A 16,604-nucleotide genomic window follows, 5' to 3' on the forward strand; every position below is an offset into this window, starting at 1 on the left:
CAAGATGGATGGACTTAGAGATTATCCTCCTAAGTAAAAAACACAGATAACACACACAAAAAAAGACAAATATCATATGATATCACTTACATGTGGAATCAGAAAAGGTGATACAAATGAACTTATTGATAAAAGAGAAAGACTCACAGACCTCAAAAACAAACTTCTGGTTACTGAAGGAAAAATGTGGGGGGAGGGAATAAATTAGGAGCTTGATATTAACATATACACACTACTATATATATGAAATAGATAATCAACAAGGATGTCCTATATAGCATAGGGAATTCTACTCAATATTCTGTAGTAATCTATGTGGGAAAAGAATCTGAAAGAGAATGTATATATGTATATGTATAACTGAACCACTTTACTATACAGCTGAAACTAATATGATACTGTAAATCAACTGTACTCCAATATAAAATAAAAATTAAATTAAAAAAACTCCTGAGACTCAGGTCACACTGGAAACCTATCACTACAGCCCTCTGGGGATGGGGCACAGGCATCAGAGTTTTTGAAAGCTGCTTAGGTGATTGCATCCTACAGCCAAGACTGGTACCCACTGCTCTGGTTGCAAGTAGAGGAAAAGAGAATGGTTACATCACAGAAGTGTGCAGAAGCCTGGCTCTTCAAAAAGTGTGTAAAGCTTCCCATCTCTCTGCTCTTTTATTGTAGAGCAGAAGGCATTTCAGAAGTTCTGATTTAGCCCAGAAATGTGAACTGTTCTGTTTAGACTTCATGAAAGCACGTGTGGGCGATGTCGCCATGAAATCACTAGCCATCTGGCAATGCAACAGGAAGTTATTCTGGTTTCAAATAAAGTCAAACAAGTAGGGTGAGGCGGCAGTTAAAACTTATCAAAATAGCTTTGATTTTCTGAGTGGTACAGAAGAGTATTCATCCTTTCCAAAGGGATTTTTTTTCCTTCTTCCTTATTTCCATAGAAAAGATTTTTTAAAGCTAAGATTTGAGTCTATTATTTTAAGAAACAAAATAAACCCTAATACTTCAAAGACTAATAAAAACATAAAGCTTTACTTCTTAGTCTCCTGGAGAACAGTATATAAATCCAATTAATAGGAATTTGAAGTAAACATTGAAGCTTTAAAACTGAAACCGCTTTAAAATGTATGAAAGACTTGACAGGTACACGATCAAGGTGGGAACAGGAAGCATTAATGTAGGTGGGTGGGTGAGGGAAAACGGTCTCCATAATATGTTTTTACCGTCACTTGGTGGGGTGTGGTATCTTGAGGTAATCACCATAACATCAACTGTTCTGCAACCAAGAATTGGCTGTCTTGTTTTGCAATCCACGTATCTCTCCCACTCCACACCTCTTCTTAACTCTTGGCAATTATAGTGTCCTCCATTTCTAGAATTTTGTCATCTCAAGAATGTTGCATAAATGGAATCACACAGTCTGTAAGCTATTGGGATCACCTTTTTTCACTCAACATAATTCTCTGGTGATTCATCCATGCTGTCATGTGTATCAGTAGCTTGTTCCTCGTGATTACTGAGTAGTTCTCTATGATGTGGCCATCTCTGTCTGTCTTACTGTGCATGTGAGGAAGGACATCTGGGTTCTTTCCAGTTTGGGGCTGTTACACGAATCAAGCAGCAGTAAAAATATGTGTGTACAGGTTTTTGCATGAACGTAAGTCTTCATTTCTCTGGGATAAATACCCATGGGTGCAATCGCTGAGTCAAATGCTAATTACAGGATTTTGTTTTTTCTTTAAGAAACTGCCAAAGTGTTTTCCAGAGTGACTCTACCACTTGGCATTCCCTCCAGCAATGTGTGAGTAATCAAGTTTCTCCACATCCTTGCCAGCATTTGGTGTTATCATTATTTTTTATTGTAGCCATTCTGATAAGTGTGTAGTAAAAGCTCATTGTGGTTTTAATTTGCATTTCCCTAATGTCTACTGACACAGAACATCTTGTCATGTAGTCTTCTTATGTTTGTTTTATATATACTGTCCAGGTTTTCAGTTGTATTTAGCCGCAACAAGAAGGAAAGTACTCCATTATCTTTTATGGTGAGTCAAAATAGAATAGCAGTTAAGGCATCAAGTTCTGCTCTCACATGGCCAAGGTCCACATCCTAGCTAAATTGAATCCTGGCTTTGCAAACTTGGTCAACCACTCTTTCCTCAGTTTTCCAATCTGCAAAGTGGGAATAATGTTCATCTTATTTTGAGGATTTAATTAAGGCAAAGCACTTTAAGTAATATGGTCAATTATTTCTATTAATAAAATTCATATGTCTTTTATGAGCCAACTCATTAGAAAAGACCCTGATGCTGGGAAAGATTGAAGGCAGGAGGAGAAGGGGATGACAGAGGACAAGATGGTTGGATGGCATCATTGACTCAATGGACATGAGTTTGAGCAAGCTCCAGGAAATGGTGAAGGACAGGGAAACCCGCGTGCTGCAATCCATGGGGTCACAAAGAGTCAGACATGACTGAGAGGCTGAAAAACAACAAAATGCCTTTTATAAAATTGACAATATGATTTCACAAAATTTTAATATTTGCTTCACACTCATCTTGGTTTTTAATATTACAGAAAACTATTTTGATGACAAACTATTTTCCTTTTTAAAATGACCTTTCCTAGGTGTATCAAGATTGCCTGACATGAAGACTAAGGGATAGTAAAATCTTAGTTGAATCACCTTCATAAATATCTGTTTAATTTATCTCCCTGTCTATACCAATGGAATGAAATGGCTGAATAAGAAAAATTAGATTTCTTTCTGTTCATTCTGAAAAGTCAAGAAATGAAAAAATTAGAGAAGGTTAAAAATATAAAGAAGGACTGATATTGTAAAAAATAAAAACATTTCTGGAAAACCACACAATGATCAAAAGCTATCAGTGTTTCATGTTCTATTTTTAGAGTTTCTTGAATGAATAGCTCAGTATATGTCACTCAGTTTCCTTTAACTAAATCCTTGTGTGTGTAAGTCACTCAGTCGTGTCCGACTCTTTGAGAACCCATGGACTGTAGCTCTCTAGGCTCCTCGGTCCACGGAATTCTCCAGGCAAGAATACTAGAGTGGGTTGCTGTTCCCTTCTCCAGAGGATTGCCCCAACCCAGGGATCAAATTCGGGTCTCCCACATTGCAGACAGATTCTTTATCATCTGAGTCACCAGGGAAAATGCTTGTTAAGCTTTCAATTATTTGGGTCAATTGTAGGCATGTCCATGAATTAATGACTTCAACATATAAAATGATCATTTACTCTTTTTTTTTGTTTTGTTTTGTTTTTACTTTTATTTATTATTATTATTATTTTTTTTTGTCATACATTGATATGAATCAGCCATAGATTTACACGTATTCCCCATCCCGATTGATCATTTACTCTTTTCAAAGGCATTGTGATGGAGGCTATTAACACACACAGATGAATAAGCAATGTCCTGTAGGGAATTTCTATTCTGGTAGAATAGATTAAAACTTTTCTAGAAATAATCATGCTTTGGGGTAGAATATGAGGTACCAAAGGACATACAGGAAAACCCCAAGGTCTAGGGAATCAATTAGAAGTGAAATGAGATTAAAAGGAGTAGAACTGGGACAGGCAGAATTGGAAGAAAGGGCATTTGAGAATTAGTGCAATCACAAAAATAGCAAAGTAGGATGCATCCTCAGGGCCCAGTGAGCAGTTCATGTTGACTGGACCATAGTTGGCAGGAAGAAGGTTCATGAGAAAGAAAGCTGAGAAGACAGGTAAGGACTGAAAAGTCTAGAACCTTTAATGAAATTAATCTAAAGAGCAGAGAGTCTATATAGTAGATAAATGGCGGGGGCGGGGTGGGGGAAAGTTCACTAAAAGTGTTGAGGCATGGAACTGAGTGATATCACAGGAGCTAATCAAGTAGCACCATGGTTGCCAGAAGAAATACTGGATGGAGCCCACATACAGAGAAGAGAATAGAGTCAGAAATCTGAGCAAGGACTGTGGCAGTAAGCCTAGGTATCGGGAGACAAGAGCCTGATCAGGATAGTCATAGTGGAAACAGAAGTACTAGACAGTCTGAATCCACACGACTCGGATTCAATTGATAATTTGAGAGCTATTTGGGGAGGGGGGCTTTGGACGTATTGACTTCCAAGTTCCTGCTAGATTTGGGGTGCACCAGCAGGGGGAAAGCTGAGCCAGGATGGCAGAACAAGATCAGAGCTGAAAATCCATTGTTTACCGTGTATCCACCATTAGTGATAATCTGGTAAGGTAAGCCTCTTTCTTTAGTAGTATTTTTCTAATTTGTTTCGTGGCTATTCTTGTTTGATGAGTCATCTCAAGAAATCCTGTTACGATTTTAATCAAATAGTACTAAATGGATAAATTAATTCAGAAAGAATTTACTTTTAGTATATAAGAATAGAATACTGCATTTTCCTATTCGTGAACATCGGCATTCTCTTCAGTTATTTGTCTTCCTGTATTACCCTCAGTGAAGTTTTACCTTTTCTTCATGTCATTCCTATTTCTCTCTATGCTTGTGTGCATGTGTGCTCAGTCATATCTGACTCTTTGCGACCCCATGGACTGTAGCCCACCAGGCTCCTCTATCCATGGGATTCTCCAGGCAAGCATACTGGAGTGGGTTGCCATTTCCTACTCCAGGGGATCTTCCCAACCCAAGGATGGAACCTGAATCTCCTGTATTGACAGGCAGATTATTTTCCACTGCGCTACCTGGGAAGCTCTTATTTATGCTTATTCTTAGGTATTTTATACTTTATAGTGATTTATGATTATATATTTTCAAACCATTTATTGGTATACAGAAAAATAAAAAATATGCATATTTATTTTATAACCAACCAACTTACTGAACTTTCTCCATAGCTCTAAGAGCTTCTCTTTCCTCTTCTTTCTGATATTTATATTGATTTAATTTTCTTATGTCACATGATGACTAGAACAACCAGAGCAATTCTGGATAGTAGCAACTACTAAGGGAAGAAACACTAGGTGTTTCCTTAGCCCTTGCATATTCAGAAAATTCAGTGTGTTTTCCTCATAAATGAAAAGGAATTTTATCTTACCTGTGCTGGTTTTGGGTTTTGATTTTTTTTTTTTAATTCTTACTCTCTTTGCTTTTTAAACCTTATTTTGCCTTTTTATCTCATCCTGTCATCTTTCAGACTTTTTCTTCCCTCTTTGTCATTCTGCTTTCATTCACTGAGATAGCATTTTCCTGCACTTTGTGGAGGAAGGCAAAGAGATTCCTGAAATTCTTCAAAACTTTGTGGAGATTATTCTCTTCCTCTAGCTTTATACCATATTTTATAGACCCTTATTTTTCTTCCGCTTCTCATTCTTCAATAAGATCCACTCACACTTTTTGTCAACAGACAGAAGCGTGGACTGTCCTGGTCCCACTCTGTATATTTGTGGGAAGATGGAGTTCCCTTCTCAAATCTACCGTTTGAGAGCAGGTTAAAATTCTACTTGTCCACTTTCCAGTTTTTAGGGTCTTTTCAATTGTTGTGATTCTACTTGTGACATCTCACCCTTGCACTTCAAAATTATGGAATCACTGAAAAATTAATATCCTCACTAGGCACCTGTAATGGTTAATTTTTGTGTCAACTTGACTGGAAGGGGTGCCCAGATATTTGATCAAACATAATTCTGGGTGTGTCTGTGAGCGTGTTTCTGGATAGGATTAATATGTAAATGAGTAGACTGAGTAACAGAGGGGATGACAGAGGACAAGATGCTTGGATGGCATCACTGGGTCAATGGACATGAGTTGGAGCAAGTTCCAGGAGATGGTGAAGGACAGGGAAGCCCAGCATGCTGCAGTCTATGGGGTTGCAAAGATTGGACCTGACTTAGCGACTGAACAACAGCAGACTGAATAAAGCGGATTACCTGCCCCAATGTGGGTGGGCCTCATCCAACCAGTTGAAGGCATGAACAGAGCAAAAAAGCTGAAGGAGAAGGAACTCCTTTTGCCTGACTGCCTTCCAGCTGGGGCCTTGCTTTTTTCTCTGCCTCTCAACTCAAGGTGAAACACTGGCTCTTCAAACCTGCCAGCTTTAGACTTGAACAACATAATCAGTTCTCCTGAGTCTTCAGCTTGCCCACTGCAGCTCCTGGGACTTTTCAGTCTTCAAAATTGGGTGAGTCAATTCCTTATGAAAAAACCTCTTTCTATATACATTGCATTGGTACTGTTTCTCTGGAGAACCCTAATACAGCACTCCTCCTGGCATTCTCTGATCTTGCCCCTCTGCCCTTGGAACGTGACACGTGGAATCTACACCTGCAATTTACTACCACCAGTTTTCCTGAGCCCTACGTTCTGTGCCATCACTCTCCAGAATGATAATCACCTCTGAGTCATAAAAATAAAAATGATAATGACAATGTCTGATATTAATGGGAACTTATTAGGACTCAAGGGCCACGCTAAGGACTTTATATACCTGTGTGCTATGTGCTCAGTCATGTCCGACTCTTTGTGACCCCATGAACTATAGCCTGCCAGGCTCCTCTGTCCATGGAAGTTTCCAGGCAAGAATACTGGAGCGGGTTGCCATTTTCTCTTCCAGGGGATCTTCCCAACCCAGAGATTGAGCCTGGGTCTTTTGCATCTCCTGAATTGGCAGGTGCAGTCTTTTACCATTGCACTACCTGGGAAGCCCTCTTTATATACCTACTTCTCAGCTAATGCAAAAATATAGAAAGACAGGGGGTGGGAAGGAATGGAGAGTGTCATGAGGAGCAAGAAGAACAAATCAGTGCTCTGGCTTTGAGATAGATTAGGAACGCTAGACCAAGTACCATCTACCCAATATTCCAATTGCTACAGATACAGGGTGTCTGATGCAAGAATCACTGGGATGGTAAAAAGCATATTCCTACCTCTTTTGGGGCAGTTTAGATACACTATGAATCTATGCCTGAGAGATTAGAGTCAGTGGAGCTAGACTGTGAACTCTGTAAGCGTGACTGCAATTGTATTTACTGAAAAATACATTCCCAGTACCTTGCACCATGCCTGGCACAAGACAAGTGTTTACTATATTTTCCATTGATGTTTGTCAAATCTACTTTTCTGTTGGTCAAGATTCACCCCAGATTCTAATAAGTTGTATAACTGTATTAATTTTCCTTTAGGATAACTTTTCTTTTTAATTCTGTAGTTTCATAGTTATTTTAATGGGCAATTGGGAGAAATTTTATATTTTTTTAAATCAGAAGTCACCTTAATGAATTTTATTTTTATTTTTTTGAGACTTTTTTTATGTGAACCATTTTTAAAGTCTTCATTGAGTTTGTTATAATATTGCTTCTATTTCATGTTTTGCAAAACATTTATTTCATGTTTTCAAGGCAGAAGGGATCATAGCTCCCCAACCGAAGACTGAACCTGACCCTCTGCTTTAGAAGGCCAAGCCTTAACCACTGGACCACCAGGGAAGTCCCAACCCTGACGAATTATATGATAGTGTATCAAAGCTGAGGAATGGTTTTACTACAGGTCAGTAAGACTACACACTTCATAAATGGAATCAGATGGTCAATGTATACCTATAAGAGTCAGAAATATGAAGGAGGAATATGATTTTGTGACTAATACTTCCATTGCTCAGAGTCCATTTCTTATCTGTACAATGAACAAAAGTAAATCCACCCCCTTGGTTTAGGGTGTGTGTGTGTATGTGTTGGGGGAGGAGGGGCTATAATCTGTGTAAAACTGCTCTGCAGACTGTACATCTTGTATATATTTTAGATGTTTTGGCTGCTATCACTAGAATCATTTTCTGTCTCACATGCTAATCTATGTACAACATCTTTCTGGACCAAGACTGCAATCACATATTTTGTCCAGCGTTCCCAGAAACAACAGTACAGTATTATACTCAATTTCTCTACCAGATTCAAGGGTCATGATCTCTTTGGCAGGGAGAGAGTTACTGTCAGGAAAATCTTACTGCTGGATTGAGGACAAACCATTAAAAAGTTGCATAAGTCTTTGACAGCTTCGAGTTGTTGTCCCACAGGTGTTTTGCTCTGTTGACACAGCTCATGTTTGCCTTGCTTTATTTATTGCTCTTTCTTTTGGAGGAAATCATAGAGAAAACAGGACTCATCCCATGGACGGAAACAGTTTCTCTATTTAGCTGCTGAGGTCCTTGGGAAAGAGGGAAGAAATAAACGAGATGCACGAATGAATAAAGGGCTTCAAACATCAAAACACTCTAAAGAGAGCAATGAAGATGCAGACTAGAAGAACTTGTGCCTGAGGACTCCAAGTGCCTGGAAATGGAGAGGAAACGTGAAAGCCAATTTGCTCAATTTTAATTGAGAAAGCAATGCTTAACCTCCAGTCATGTTCAAGGCTCTGAGGAAGATACAGAGAGGAGTAAAACAGTTCCTGCCCTCTTGTTGTTTACAGCTGAACAGAGACAACGGAGTGAACAAATCACAAGAAAGTGGCTGCCAGGATTTTCCTGGCAGGTCCAGTGGTTAGGACTCCGTGCTTCCAATGCAGGGGGCACGGGTTCGATCTCGGCTCGGTGAACCAAAATCCCACATGCTGCTCGGCCAAAAATAATAAAAAATAAACTTACATGTCCTTGGTCTCATAACCCCAAGATTCTGTTTAAAAAAAAAAAAAAGTGGCTGTCACCAGCATGCCACCCCCATTCTAGATCTTTATAACTATTAATTATATGAACATAATTTCTCAAACTATGTATTTTCTTGAAAACACATGTTAAAATCTCATTCTCAAATAAAGCACTTAATGAGTTCAGTGAATAAACTTTCAGAGAATAAGACTGAGTTGTCTGGGAAGAAATAAAGGTTTTAGAAAACTCAAGTAAGCTTCGGTCCAAACATCTGTCCCTGGGCTTATTGATGGCCCTTGGAAAGGCCGAGCATATAGGAAAGAGTCTTCTTTCTAATATGAAAGGCATATTTGTGTCCCGTGGAATGAGAGGTATGTGTGGTATGAGAGCAGGACCAAGGTCACGGCAGGGCTCCCAGCTCTAATGCATGTTTACTGACTTAGGTTCCTCTACATGGATCCTGGCTTGTGGGTTATTCACACTCACGACTTCTACTGCATTTGTCCTATGGCATTTAATTATTCTTGTAATTTTTAATTGTTCTTCCCTTTCTTCATCGTTCTCTATTTTTGTTATAGTGGAGTTTCATTTCTTGAAGTCCGTTCTATCTCATCTCCATTTCAGTAACATGTTTTACAGACATGGTTCAGCGGTTTTCTGTTTGTTTTTTTTTTTACTTCTTAAACCTTTTAACTCTTTGATGAAGTAAAGGCTTGAAATTTTTATACAATTTGTAAAAACAGATGCATTTTAAGTCTGAATAGATGTCATATATTTGATGACTTGACAGAGTAAAAAGTTAAAGCCTCCTTAAAAAAATTAAATACTCAGAAACACAAGCTTTATAAGCAATCACTCATCATCTATCTGCTAATTACCCGACAAGGTTAATATTTGTCTAATTTTTAAAGCAAGATGTATATAAAGGGTAGAAAACTGAAGCACACATTTTGATAAATTTTGACAAACGTATAAGCCCATGAAACCACCACCCCTATCAAGACAACGAACATTTCCACCAGTCTAGAAAGTTCTCTCATCTCTTCCAGTTAAGCCTCAACACCCAGGGGCAATTACTGTTCTGACTCTTACCACCATGGATCCGTTTTGCCTGTTCTTTAACTTCCTGTATACAAAGACACGGTTCTTACATTTTTGTGACTGTCTTCTTTCACTCCACATCCTGTTTTAGAGATTGGTCGGTATGGCTGAGTATAAATATACTGCATTCTATGAATATGCCACAATTTGTCCATTCAATTGTTGACGGATCTTTGGGTTATTTCCAGTTTTCGACTGTTCTTAATTAATATTTACAACTAACCCATGTCCACTTTCAAGTAGTTTCCTCACAGACACCCACTGATCAATTCCTGGCTGCGTACCTGACAGGGGCCTTCTGCAAGCATCTGGATTTCTCTTTTTCTGCAAAATTTTCTTCTCTATTCCTCTGTCCTGAATATTCTAGTTCCCACGGTCTCTCTGGACCTTCAGTACCATCTTCAACTCAGGAAGTCAACTGGGTTTTGCCTGGTTTTGTCTCTGCATGTGCTGAAGTCGAAAAGCTCTCAAGCTCTCGAGCTCATGAACCTTGGTCAGCAACCACGGCACACCCCTCGTGTACGTTCTGCTTCTGAGCAACGCCTCTCCTTTGCCTGCTGCTCACTGGCTTCAGTCACTGCTTCCTCTGTCTTGTCTGGGTTGATCTATTGATTTATTTATCAGTTTTCTAGTTGTTGCTTGGTTGTTTCAGCTGGCAGTATAAAACTGGGCTGGAAGCAGAAGTTTGTGTTTTATCATTTTTTGATGCTATTTCAAATGGATTCTTACACATTCATCTTCCATTTGCTTGTTTCTAATATCTAGACATGCAACTGACTTTATTCTGTCTTGACTTCCAAACAAGTATGGTTTTAACAAGACCATTGGATCATTGGATCAAGGGAACAAGAAATCACAGATGAATGGACAAATTACTAACAAAGCTACATGGAGGAGGTGGGACTTGAAAGACACACAGAATATACTGTAGATAAAAGCTTCAGCATGAACAAAGCACAGAAGAAGGCATAAGCAAGGATTCCAAGTTGTGCAATTTCAATGAAAGTTAGATTATGAGTAGAGGATTTGAGAAAACAAGTCTCTACATATATGATGGGCTTCCCAGGTGACGCTAGTGGTAAAGAACTTGCCTGCCAACGCAGGACATGCAGGAGACAAAGGTTTGATCCCTGGGTCTGGAAGATCCCTTGGAGAAGGAAATGGTAACCCACTCCAGTATTCTTGCCTGAAAAATCCCACGGGCAGAGGAGCTTGGTGGGCTATAGTCCACGGGGTCGCAAAGAGTCAGCCATGACGGGGTGACTGAACACACAACAACAACATAAATGATGCATGTGTGTATGCTCAGTTGCTTCTCTCCTTAGCTCTAAGAGCTTCTGTTTCCTCTTCTTCCTGATATTTGTATTGATTTCATTTTCTTATTTCACATGACAAGAATAACCAGAGCAATTCTGGATAGTAGCAATTACTAAGGGAAGAACCACTAGGTATTTCCTCGCATGCATGCTAAACTGCTTTAGTCGTGCCCAACTCTTGGTGACCCTACAGAATGTAGACTCCCAGGCTCCTGTGTCCGTGGGATTCTCCAGGCAAGAATACTGGAGTGGGTTGCCACGTCCTCCTCCAGGGGATCTTCCTGACCCAGGGATCGAACCCATATTTCCTGTGTCTCCTGTATTGCAGGAGGATTCTTTACACTGAGCCACTGGGAAAGCCCTACATATATGATATATAAACATAAAACTTCTGTGTGAGAGCCTTCATGGATCCTTCCATCCAGGTGAGGCCATTTGAAATAAGCTTAATTTCTCTTGCATCAACTGCTAACAATTCTAATCAACTTTCTGTTGCCTTTTCATGCAAAGTTTGTCTTCCCTACTAGGCTTAAAATTCAGCAAGGACAGGAATCATGCTTGTTTTTCTCATTGTTGTATTTCTAGCATTTAACAACAAATATTCACTGAATGAATAAGTGGAACCAGGATAAGAAGTCTGAATTTGACTTCATATCCAATCAGAGTCTTTAAAAGTATGTGTTTTAGGAAAATGATTTAGGGAGATTTTCCTGGGAGCATCTAGTGAACGAACTAGAGAGGCAAGGATGAAGAGAAGCTAATGGAATAGTTTAAACAAGAGGCAAGGTAAGCCTGAAGCACAGTGATGTCACAGGATTTGGAAGGAAACAGACACAAAGGATTTTGTAGAGGGCAAACCAACAAAACATGAAAACCAAGGAGGAGAAGGAGCAGGGGAGTCAATTATATACCCAATATTTGAGAGTGGGGAATTAGGGGGGAAAACAGTGCTATTTAGAGAAATGGCAATCTCATAGGAAGAGCTGGTTTGAGGGGTTATTTATCTTGAGTGTTAATTATCTATGAGCTTTTTAAGTGGATCTATTGATCATGCAATTGGAAACAGTGTGGATCCCAGAAGAGAGCCGTGGATTTAGGGACATAGACATAAGAATCATCTTCTAAAGGGAAACTTAGCCCTAGGGAACAATGAGATTCTAGAGAGAGAGGAGGACGAAGAGGAGAAGCCCAAAGAGATCATTTCTGGAGTATTATCTCCAGAGGCAGGAGAAAGTCAACAAAAGATATGGACATACAAAGTTTTCTAAAGTTGGAAGTGTGCTACATTATGAAAGGAGAGTTTGAGGCTACCTAACTGAATATGTAGGGAGCTTGAGTAATGTAAAGACAGAAAGGGCCATTGACTTTGATCATTAGATCACAAACAAACTTCAAGATAACAATACATGTATTCTAATGAATAATCCATTAAGGCAAAGGATGGGGGCATTATTTCCCCCACTGTGTAGATGAAGCAGCAGAATCTCAGAGTGTTCAAGTGGTTTTTTCAAGGCCACACAGACAGGAAGCATCACAACTGGATTTTACCCCAATGTCATCCCTGACATCTCCTCTAACACCACACTGCAACCTATCCTTCCTAAGATTGTTCAGAAAAATGTATTTGATCTCAGACCTATAGTCGCTTTAATTCATCTCATTATTGCCTATTGACAGAATGTGGTCCACTGGAGAAGGGAATGGCAAACCACTTCAGTATTCTTGCTTTGAGAACCCCATAAAAGTATGAAAAGGCAAAATTATAGGGTACTGAAAGAGGAACTCCCCAGGTCTATAGGTGCCCAATATGCTACTGGAAATCAGTGGAGAAATAACTCCAGAAAGAATGAAGGGATGGAGCCAAAGCAAAAACAATAAATACCCAGTTGTGGATGGGATTGGTGATAGAAGCAAGGTCTGATGCTGTAAAGAGCAATATTGCATAGGAACCTGGAATGTTAGGTCCATGAATCAAGGCAAATTGGAAATGGTCAAACAGGAGATGGTAAGAGCCAATGTCGACATTCTGGGAATCAGCAAACTAAAATGGACTGGAATGGGTGAATCTAACTCAGATGACCATTATATCTACTACTGTGGGCAGGAATCACTTAGAAGAAATGGAGTAGCCATCATGGTCAACAAAAGAGTTCAAAATGCAGTACTTGGATGCAACCCCAAAAATGACAGAATGATCCCTGGTCGTTTCCAAGGCAAACTATTCAATATCATGGTAATCCAAGCCTATGCCCTGACCAGTAGTGCTGAAGAAGCTGAAGTTGAACAGTTCTGTGAAGAACTACAAGACCTTTTAGGGCCAACACCCAAAAAAGATGTCCTTTTCATTATCGGGGACTGGAATGCAAAAGTAGGAAGTCAAGAAACACCTGGAGTAACAGGCAAATTTGGCCTTGGAGTATGGAATGAAGCAGGGCAAAGGCTAATAGAGTTTTGCCAAGAGAACACACTGGTCATAGCAAACACCCTCTTCCAACAACACAAGAGCAGACTCTACACACATCACCAGATGGTCAACACTGAAATCAGACTGATTATATTCTTTGTAGCCAAAGATGGAGAAGCTCTATACAGTTAGCAAAAACAAGACTGGGGGCTGACTGTGGCTCAGATCATGAACTCCTTATTGCCAAATTCAGACTGAAATTGAAGAAAGTAGGGAAAACCACTAGTCCATTCAGGTATGACATAAATCAAATCCCTTACGACTATACAGTGGAAGTGAGAAATAGATTTAAGGGACTATATCTGATAGACAGAGAGCCTGATGAACTATGGATGGAGGTTCGTGACATTGTACAGGAGACAGGGATCAAGACCATCCCCATGGAAAAGAAACGCAAAAAGGCAAAATGGTTGTCTGAGGAGGCCTTACAAATAGCGGTGAAAAGAAGAGAAGTGAAAAGCAAAGGAGAAAGGGAAAGATATTCCCATTTGAATGCAGAGTTCCAAAGAATAGCAAGGAGAGATAAGAAAGCCTTCTTCAGCGATCATGCAAAGAAATACAGGAAAACAAGAGAATGGGAAAGACTAGAGATCTGTTCAAGAAAATTAGAGATACCAAGGGAACATTTCATGCAAAGATGGGTTCAATAAAAGGACAGAAATGGTATGGACCTAACAGAAGCAGAAGATACTAAGAAGAGGTGGCAAGAATACACAGAAGAACTGTACAAAAAAGATCTTCATGACCCATGTAATCATGATGGTGTGATCACTCACCTAGAGCCAGACATCCTGGAATGTGAAGTCAAGTGGGCCTTAGAAAGCATCACTACGAACAAAGCTAGTGGAGGTGATGGAATTCCAGTTGAGCTCTTTCAAATTGAAAAGATGATGCTGTGAAAGTGCTGCACTCAACATGCCAGCAAATTTGGAAAACTCAGCAGTGGCCACAGGACTGGAAAAGGTCCGTTTTCACTCCAATCCCAAAGAAAGACAATGCCAAAGAATGCTCAAACTATCGCACAATTGCACTCATCTCACACGCTAGTAAAGTAATGCTCAAAATTCTCCAAGCCAGGCTTCAGCAATACGTGAACCGTGAACTTCCAGATGTTCAAGCTGGTTTTAGAAAAGGCAGAGGAACCAGAGATCAAATTGCCAACATCCACTGGATCATCAAAAAAGCAAGAGAGTTCCAGAAAAACATCTACTTCTGCTTTATTGACGATGCCAAAGCCTTTGACTGTGTGGATCACAATTCACTGTGGAAAATGCTTCAAGAGATGAGCATACCAGACCACCTGACCTGCCTCTTGAGAAACCTATATGCAGTCAGGAAGCAACAGTTAGAACTGGACATGGAACAACAGACTGGTTCCAAATAGGAAAAGGAGTACGTCAAGGCTGTATATTGTCACCCTGCTTATTTAACTTATATGCAGACTACATCATGAGAAATGCTGGGCTGGAAGAAGCACAAGCTGGAATCAAGATTGCCGGGAGAAATATCAATCACCTCAGATATGCAGATGACACCACCCTTATGGTAGAAAGTGAAGAAGAACTAAAAAGCCTCTTGATGAAAGTGAAAGAGGAGAGTGAAAAAGTTGGCTTAAAGCTCAACATTCAGAAAACTAAGATCATGGCAAAGATCTGGTCCCATCACTTCATGGCAAATAGCTGGGGAAACAGAGGAAACAGTTACTGACTTTATTTTTTTGGGCTCCAAAATCACTCAAGATGGTGACTGCAGCCATGAAATTAAAAGACGCTTACTCCTTGGAAGGAAAGTTATGACCAACCTAGACAGCATATTAAAAAGCAGAGACATTACTTTGCCAACAAAGGTCCATCTAGTCAAGGCTATGGTTTTTCCAGTGGTCATGTATGGATGTGAGAGTTGGACGGTGAAGGAAGCTGAGTGCCGAAGAATTGATGCTTTTGAACTGTGGTGTTGGAGAAGACTCTTGAGAGTCCCTTGGACTGCAAGGAGATCCAACCAGTCCATCCTAAAGGAGATCAGTGCTGGGTGTTCATTGGAAGGACTGATGCTGAGGCTGAAACTCCAATACTTTGGCCACCTGATGCGAAGCGTTGACTCATTGGAAAAGACCCTGATGCTGGGAGGGATTGGGGGCAGGAGGAGAAGGGGACGACAGAGGATGAGATGACTGAATGGCATCACCGACCTGATGGATGTGAGTTTGAGTAAAGTCCAGGAGTTAGTGATGGACAGGGAGGCCTGGCGTGCTGAGATTCATGGGGTCACAAAGAGTCGGACACGACTGAGCGACTGAACTGAACTGATTGCCTATTTCCCTAGTAAACCTTTAAAAAAACATTTGGATCCTGCTAATATAAAGATTGATACCAGGATTTTGCTGGTGGTCCAGTGGTTAAAAATCTGCCTGTCAATGCAGGGGACAAGGGTTCAGTCCCTGGTCCGGAAAGACCCCACATGCCTTGGGGGCAACTAAACCCGTGCACCACCACTACTGATCCTATGCTCTAGAACCTGTGCCCCGTAACCAAGAAGCCACTGCAATGAGAAGCCTGTGCACCGCAGCTAGAGAAAGCCCTTGCACAGCAATGAAACCCCAGAGCAGCCAAAAATAAATTTAAAAAATTTTTTAAATTGATATTAGCCATTGTCAATAAGTTAGAAGGAGTGAAGGCTCAGAATCCTTGTTTACCATCTTAGGGTGTTGTCTCTTGAAATAACACAGGTATATAAATATTAGGGGATTTCTTTTTCTATTGGAACAGAGAATACCAACTAAAGGGAAAGGTCGAATATTTCTCATCAATTCTGTAAGTTTCCTTAGGTTTAAACTTGATGAAGGACTCAGGTAGGTATTTACTTACTTCATCTAATTAGTGACTTATAGCTATTACCTGAAAAGTCATATAAGAGCATAAAAAACCCACTTTATTATAGTACCATAAGGCCCAGAGCAGCATGCTTATTGTCTCAATGCTATTAAACATACATCCTGAAAGACACAGGTGTGCGTTGTGTGGTGGTGATAAGGCTCAAAGAATTCTGGTTACCTTTTATCTTTTCAACCTTAAGAAACAAAAAAAGAAAGAAAGAAACTCATAGG

The 16,604-nt window shown here is 39.9% G+C and overlaps 1 long non-coding RNA gene across 3 annotated transcripts; it reads left to right on the forward strand.

Moving 5' to 3' along the window:
• The first annotated feature begins 3,904 nt into the window (after positions 1-3,904).
• Positions 3,905-8,666, forward strand: LOC133044339 (uncharacterized). Of its 3 annotated transcripts, none has more exons than XR_009689915.1 (4): positions 3,905-4,259; positions 6,049-6,163; positions 7,380-7,527; positions 8,115-8,666. It is a non-coding gene; the product is annotated as an uncharacterized LOC133044339 (long non-coding RNA). The 3 variants fall into 3 exon arrangements; XR_009689918.1 differs by having other exon boundaries at positions 8,125-8,666; XR_009689917.1 differs by having other exon boundaries at positions 3,905-4,254.
• The last annotated feature ends 7,938 nt before the right edge of the window (positions 8,667-16,604 follow it).

This window comes from Dama dama, chromosome 23 (genome assembly GCF_033118175.1).
Source record: "Dama dama isolate Ldn47 chromosome 23, ASM3311817v1, whole genome shotgun sequence".
Taxonomy (NCBI): domain Eukaryota; kingdom Metazoa; phylum Chordata; class Mammalia; order Artiodactyla; family Cervidae; genus Dama; species Dama dama.